At 42.1% G+C, this 6595-nt stretch overlaps 1 pseudogene across 1 annotated transcript; it reads right to left on the bottom strand.

Annotated features, from left to right (window-relative positions):
• Positions 1-4357: 4357 nt before the first annotated feature.
• LOC308578670 (DNA-binding protein inhibitor ID-3-A pseudogene) lies at positions 4358-5352 on the bottom strand (annotated as a pseudogene). The gene is made up of 2 exons: positions 4794-5352; positions 4358-4763 (listed from the first exon to the last, which is right to left on the bottom strand). The product of its transcript is annotated as a DNA-binding protein inhibitor ID-3-A pseudogene (transcript).
• Between the last annotated feature and the right edge of the window lie 1243 nt (positions 5353-6595).

Raw genomic sequence — 6595 nt, 5'->3', positions numbered from 1 at the left:
ACCTGATGGCTATTTTGTAAGACAATCCTCATATAGAAAGAGGGAGAAGCGTACATATAGCTGATGTACGTACAGAAACTGTGGGAAAACCTGCAATTTTATATTTTAAAAAGAAGAATAGTACAATTGCAGTACCAAATATTTGCACTGACTGTAGAACTTGACTTGAGGGGTTGAGGTTTGCGCTTCATCCCTGGGTTTAACCAGGGACTTTTGCCAGTGCATTTCTGAGATTCTGGTTCACATGAATGGTCAATTTCTACCTGGTGCTTTTCATTAAGAAGGGGAATAGTGAAGAGTGAAATCGGAGCCATTTGCAGGAGTGTCAGACCATTGAACAAGGCACCTACATAGGTGAACACCCAAACTATAAACTTTTTTTTTCCACTAAGCTTTTTGTTTTGTCAGAATGCATCTCTTGTAACTTCAATACTGGAAAGCATTCTGTGGTTACCAATCTTGTACTCCTCTTCCTCCCCCTCCTCTTCATCTCAATATTCCAGTGGTTCTTCCTCTTCCACCCCTTTCGAGAAATGGTCTGGGTCATCCGAGAAATCTACCTGCAAGACAGAAGTCACTGGCTTGTTGTGTGGCCTGTCCTTTTTGCTTCCTCTGTCCCTATGTGTTCTGAGGTGTGCATCCTCAGAAAAGGTTGAGTGCTTTGAGTGAGACAAAAGTTCTTTGATGGCAGGATGTGAATTGTGGAGGAGATTATACATTGAATGGTTTTGTGCCATAGGCTGTATTTAGAAGTGTTGATTATTGTTTTGATGTACCTGATTATTCTGTTAGGGCTTCTGTCCCCCTCGCAATGTTTCTTTCACACTACATTACCTGTTGTTTCATGGAACTGTGTTTTTTCCATCTTTTACAAAGGAAATGGGGCTGCTGCAGTTGGAAAGATGCCTTGCTTGGTCATATGGCACAAATGGTTGGAGCCCCATGGTACTAAAGTTTATGACACGCCTGCAAGGAGCACTCTAAATGTTCTGCCATTTGGGTGCAATCAAACTGCAGAATCTTTTAGCTTTCTCTGTCCCTATGTGTTCTGAGGTGTTCATCCTCAGAAAAGGTTGAGCGCTTTAAGTGAGATTAGAGTTCCCTTTAGTTTTGATATTTCTCCAGCAAACCCTATTTTCCTTGTCTTTCATTCAGTTGGGAGTATTGGAGCCAGCCTGTCAAATATATATGGATGTCAAAGCCCTTTCCTCTTAATTTATTAATTCCCCCCCCATAACATTTTATATGTTGCGCAATTTCCCTTCATGTTTTTCTTCTTAACGGCAAAGGCTTCAATGTGTGAAATGCACCAAGGAGTTGTAGGTTCCAGGAGATCCATGGATTATATAAGGTCTGAGTTGTGTGGCTGCATCTTCTGGTCAGGTGTTGGCAAGGGATTGAATCGGGGTGCAGAAAAGGAGAAAGGACACTTGTGTTGAGGGGTTTGGGAATACCTGGCTGCGAGTAACACAGGTGCATCCTCCGCAAATTTGGAGTGTGTGCAGTAACTGAAAGTTTCATTAAGGGCAGGGTGTGAACTGTGTGGCTGTTCCACCTGAAGGCATGTTTGGAACGGAATCCATTTTGGTGTAGGAAAGGGCTGAAGCATACATATTGCTGATGTATGTACAGAAACTGTGGAGAAACCTGCATTTTTTTAATTTAAAATGAAAGATAGTACTATAGCAGAAGCAATGAAGAGGAAAGTTTTATCATATGGAGGAGGAAAGTGGGAGTAAAAGAGGGTGGGGGGAGGCAGAAAACCACAGATGTCCAGCACATTGAAGTTGACGGTGTTGCTGCCGCCGTGGCAAATGTGGAGTTGTTTAAGTAATGGAAAAGTTCTTGAATCACAAGGTTTGCGTTGTATGCTTGTAGCACTTGATGGCGTGAATCCATCTTGCTATAGAAGAGGGCTGAAGCGTTCATGTAGCTGATATCTGTACAGAAACTGGGAAACTGGGAAATCCTTGAATTCTATTTACCTAGCATAGAGGAAGGGGGTGGGATGGTGGGGGTCTGCGGAAACCACCCCTCTGCAAGTGGACCAGCAGAGCAGGGAGGACGGGGTGAATGTGGCCCCATGGCAGCCATGACGAAGCCGAGAACTCAGCCCGCCTTGTTCCAGGCCTCCACTAGCAGCAACAGAAGAAGAAGGAGGAGGAGGAGGAGGAGGAGGAAGGTACGGAGCAGCCATCTCTTTGCTGCTTTCCAAGCATAGCACCCTTTCTGGCTGTTAGGATTCCCTCCTCTTTTTTGTTAATTAATCCCTGAATGCACCTCCCTAATGACTGAGCCAGATGTAGCACTGTCTTTCACTTCTCCTCTCTTGTAGGGAGAATGAAAAATCCAGATAAATGTGCTTGGAATTCTTCAAGCCCAGAGTCTGGCTCTTGTGGATCACTTGCTGGCTGATTCCAGTGGCTGCAAATGGTGTCATTGTACCTCCTGAAGGAGGGATTCCTGTCTGAGAGGAAGGGTGTGAACTGTGTGGCTATACCACCTGATTGCATGTTTGCAAGGGAATCAATTTTTGTGCAGAAAAGTGCTGAAAAGGATATTTGCCAAAGCCCTTTTTGAGATGCAGTTTCACTAGAATGGTCACTTCTAACCTGGTGCTTTTCATAAATAAGGGGAATACTGAAGAGGTGAAATCAGAGTCTTTGAATAAGACACAAATGCAGGTGAACAGCCACATCCACACCAGAAACTTTAGTGAGTCCATAAAGTCATCCATTGGGAAGAGGCAGTTGAACTCCTAAACTGTTCTGTTGAAGGGGCCAAGCAGCATAAGGGTGTATCTTTGGACAAGCAACATCTTAATCTAAGTAACCCCTTAATGGGTAGCCAATCTAAGGGCTTTTCGAAAAGGGGTTTGATCTTGGTGCAGAAAAGGAGTGATGAGTACATATAGCTTTGCTCCTTTCCAGGCAGAGCGCCCTCTCTGGCTGTTAGGACCCCCTCCTCATTTTTGTTAATTAATCCCTAAATGAACCTTCCTAATGACTGTGCCTGATGAAGCACTGTGTGTGTGTGTGTGTGTGTGTGTGTGTGTGTGTGTGTGTGTATATATATATATATATATATATGCAGGTTTTGGTGTCTTCGGGTGTCTTCCCGTGTAAGAGTTGGGGTGTCTAGGCGACGTTTCGACGAGGTCTCACTCGTCATCTTCAGGCTGGTGCTTTCGGCTTCTTGTTACTAGAACAGAGCAGGATCTCAGTGTTTGAGTTCCTATAAATACTGTTGAGGGGGTGTGGTGTATAGCCTCCAACGGAGGCTATACACCACACCCCCTCAACAGTATTTATAGGAACTCAAACACTGAGATCCTGCTCTGTTCTAGTAACAAGAAGCCGAAAGCACCAGCCTGAAGATGACGAGTGAGACCTCGTCGAAACGTCGCCTAGACACCCCAACTCTTACACGGGAAGACACCCGAAGACACCAAAACCTGCATTCCTGTACCCGTGAAAATCTACGAAAGCATATATATATATATATATATATATATATGTAGATATATATGTGTGTGTTTGTGTATATATATATATATGGTTTTCTTAAAGAAACACCAGCTTAAGATTTATTATGCAAAAAGCTTTTATGAAAAGTTTTTTTAAAAAAACCACACACCAAAGGAAGTACAATTTATGGATGAAGAATTCAACCTTCCTGCCAAAAAAGATACATGTGTTCTCTCTATTAGGGTTCAGCAACAAAAACCATGAGGCAAAACAGCCCCAAGACACCTCAGTTTTCATGTTCTTGAAAGTCCCCTTCACCCCCAAAAAATGATGTTAAAAAACTATAATCTAAAATATACATACAAGCTGCATATATGTAAATTGGGGTTTTTGTTGTTGTTGTTGCCCTTTTTTCTGAGCAAATGACAGATCAGTCCACATTTGTCACAAGTTGCTGCATTGTTGAAAGTGTGTGATTTCAGTAAGAAATCTCCTGACCAGTAAACTAGCATGAAGAATCTGTGTGTTCAGAGCTTTATTAATAATAATCTGCCCAGTCTGACACACAAACGCCACAAAATTTCTTCTTCTGCAAAGTTTCTTCTTGTTTAATACAGCCACACGATAGTTATTGAAAAGTGGGCTTGCTTTCAATGCCCCCCTCCCCGGCCTGCAAATTCTGTTTTCAGGCCGTTGGAAGAGAATAACAGATTGAGGGCAGAAAGTTGTTTCTGGAAGACCAGTCAAGGCATCTGAAACTGGCTGGCCAGACCCATGTTCAACAGTTTATCTGGAAGAGAAAGATGGTGGTCTCTTCATTACTGGGTGCACAGGGTTAAACATCTGATCCTTTCCCCTTTCCCCTGTTCAGGTCTTTATTTTCTCTCTTCTTCTATCACCTGTCTCACTGGAGAGAACCAAGTGCCAGGATCCCACACTTGCAGTCTGTTTTAAGAGGTTAGTGGCAGAGATTCCTCTCCTCTTTTGAGCAAAGTTTGGATGCCCGCTCTGCAGCTTTTAAAGAGAGTAAGGAAGTCTCGGCTGAGGGCGGATCTTTCCCCTTCTTCACCTGTTCCTCTAGCATAATCTGCAGGTCAAAGATATAGTCGATAACGTGCTGCAAGATTTCCACTTGGCTGACTTTCGTGCCTTGCGGGATCCTCGGCACCAGCTCGCGCAGCTTGGAGTAGCAGTCATTCATGTTGTAAAGGAGGTTCTTGGGCCCCTCCTGAGCCGGGCTCTTGTTTTTTTTGTTTTTTTTGTTTTTTTTGTTTTGGCAAGACTTGTTGCCTTTTTCTGAAGGCCTTTGCAGCAGAAGTCATGGGCCGAGGGGCTTCGTTCTGTTGTTCGTTCCCTGGGTGATGGTGAGGCTCTGATCAGAGAGGCAGCATGCAGCTTGCTTCCTAGCAGATCCTGACTGATCTGACGGGGCTGATTCCTTTCATGGCCATGAAGGAGGAGAAACCAGCAGGGATTTGCAGAAGGGCAAGATTTCCTTCCTTAAGGCAGGAGAAGCAAGCAAGCAACCTCGAGAAAGAGAGAGATCGATACTGCCCCTTGCTTGGCATCCTGGTTGATTCTCTATTGTGTGCACACAGAAAATGCTTCTCTTTGCAAAAAAGCCCCATGTATATATTTTAAAAACAGAAATGCTACCTTTGCAGCAGCAAATACTTTCTGATCCTTTCCCCAGTCAAGGTCTTTTTTCTCTCTCTTCTTCTATCTTCTGTACAACTGGAGAGGACCTACGGAATCTATGACGTGTTACAAGATTTCCACGGCTGACTTTGGTGTTTTGCATGTTAAGACCCCCAAGACCTCCCCAAATAAAGACACAATTGATGCCAAATTTAGTTTAAGGTTATTGGCATAATTTTGGCCAGAATGAAAAATGAAGATAAATGTGCTTGGAATTCTTCAGGTCCAGAATCTGGCTCTTGTGGATCACTTGCTGGCTGATTCCAGTGGATTCAAATGGTTTCTTTTTCTTTTCTTTTTCTTTTTATTTCAAAACCAAACATCAAATTCAAAATCCATATTCATTTTATAATTTAAGCCTATTATATAGATTACCGAAATTAAAATATATCTAAATACTCTAGGCTTCCATTTGTTGTATGTAAATACAACACAATTAACAAATTATATTATAAATGATATTATTGGTTCCCAAATACCCCGACTCCCCTTCACCCATGTGTGATCTCAGTATTTTACTTCTTCCATCTTGTTGTGTTGTTAATAATTTAATAATTATTCAATTGATTTTATTATTATTTTCTTGCTTACCTCTGCATGTTTTACACATTCTCTATTAATATTTCAATTCCGGAACCATATTTTTTCATGTATTCCTTCACTCCATCCCACTCTCTAATTATTCTCTGATTTGAGTGGCCTCTAATTATTGCCGTCAATTTTGCCGTTTCTACAACCTTGCCGAGTTTGTCTTGCCATTTTAATAGTGATGGGATATTCTGGCAGCTGCTGTTGTGTAAAGGAATAGATTTTTCTTGTCTTTGGGGATGTCATTAGATATTAGGCCGAAAGCTTTCATTAGGTGATATACAGCATTGTTGGGCAGGACAGTAGCCCAAACATACCTAGAAACATAATCAATTATAACAGAAACATATTGCTTCCCAGTACTGGTTTTCTGCAAGGGACCCACCAAATCCATCCCTTTTCTTTTTTTATACTAAGCTTTTCAGAGAGGGACAGGTGCGCGAAAGGGTTGCAAAACATGAGTCAAACAGTAGTATGATGCAGCCTTTTTTGCTGTTAGGATCCCCTCTTTTTTTTTGGTTAATTAATCCCTGAATGAACCTCTCTAATGATTGTTGTGCCTGATAAAGCACTGCATCTTTCTTCTCTTCTTTTGCAGACAGAATGAAAAAACAAATAAATGTTTTTCTTTTTCTTTGTGTTTTTGGATGTGAAAAATAATTTTCAAGCCCCTCTGAGTGAAGAAATAAGAAGAACTATCAATAGGGATCATACAGACCAGCATTCATATTTGATAAAGCTCTGTTTCAACATTGTCCATTCGAAAGATGACTAGAGGTCTCAGGAGCCTTCCAGTCAATTGGTCCTTTAGTCATCTGCAATCCCCCCCCCCACAGCAGTAT

The sequence above is a fragment of the Podarcis bocagei genome, assembly GCF_964188305.1.
Source record: "Podarcis bocagei genome assembly, chromosome: Z".
NCBI classification, from domain to species: Eukaryota; Metazoa; Chordata; class Lepidosauria; order Squamata; family Lacertidae; genus Podarcis; species Podarcis bocagei.
This window is presented reverse-complemented; position numbering and strand designations above follow the sequence as displayed.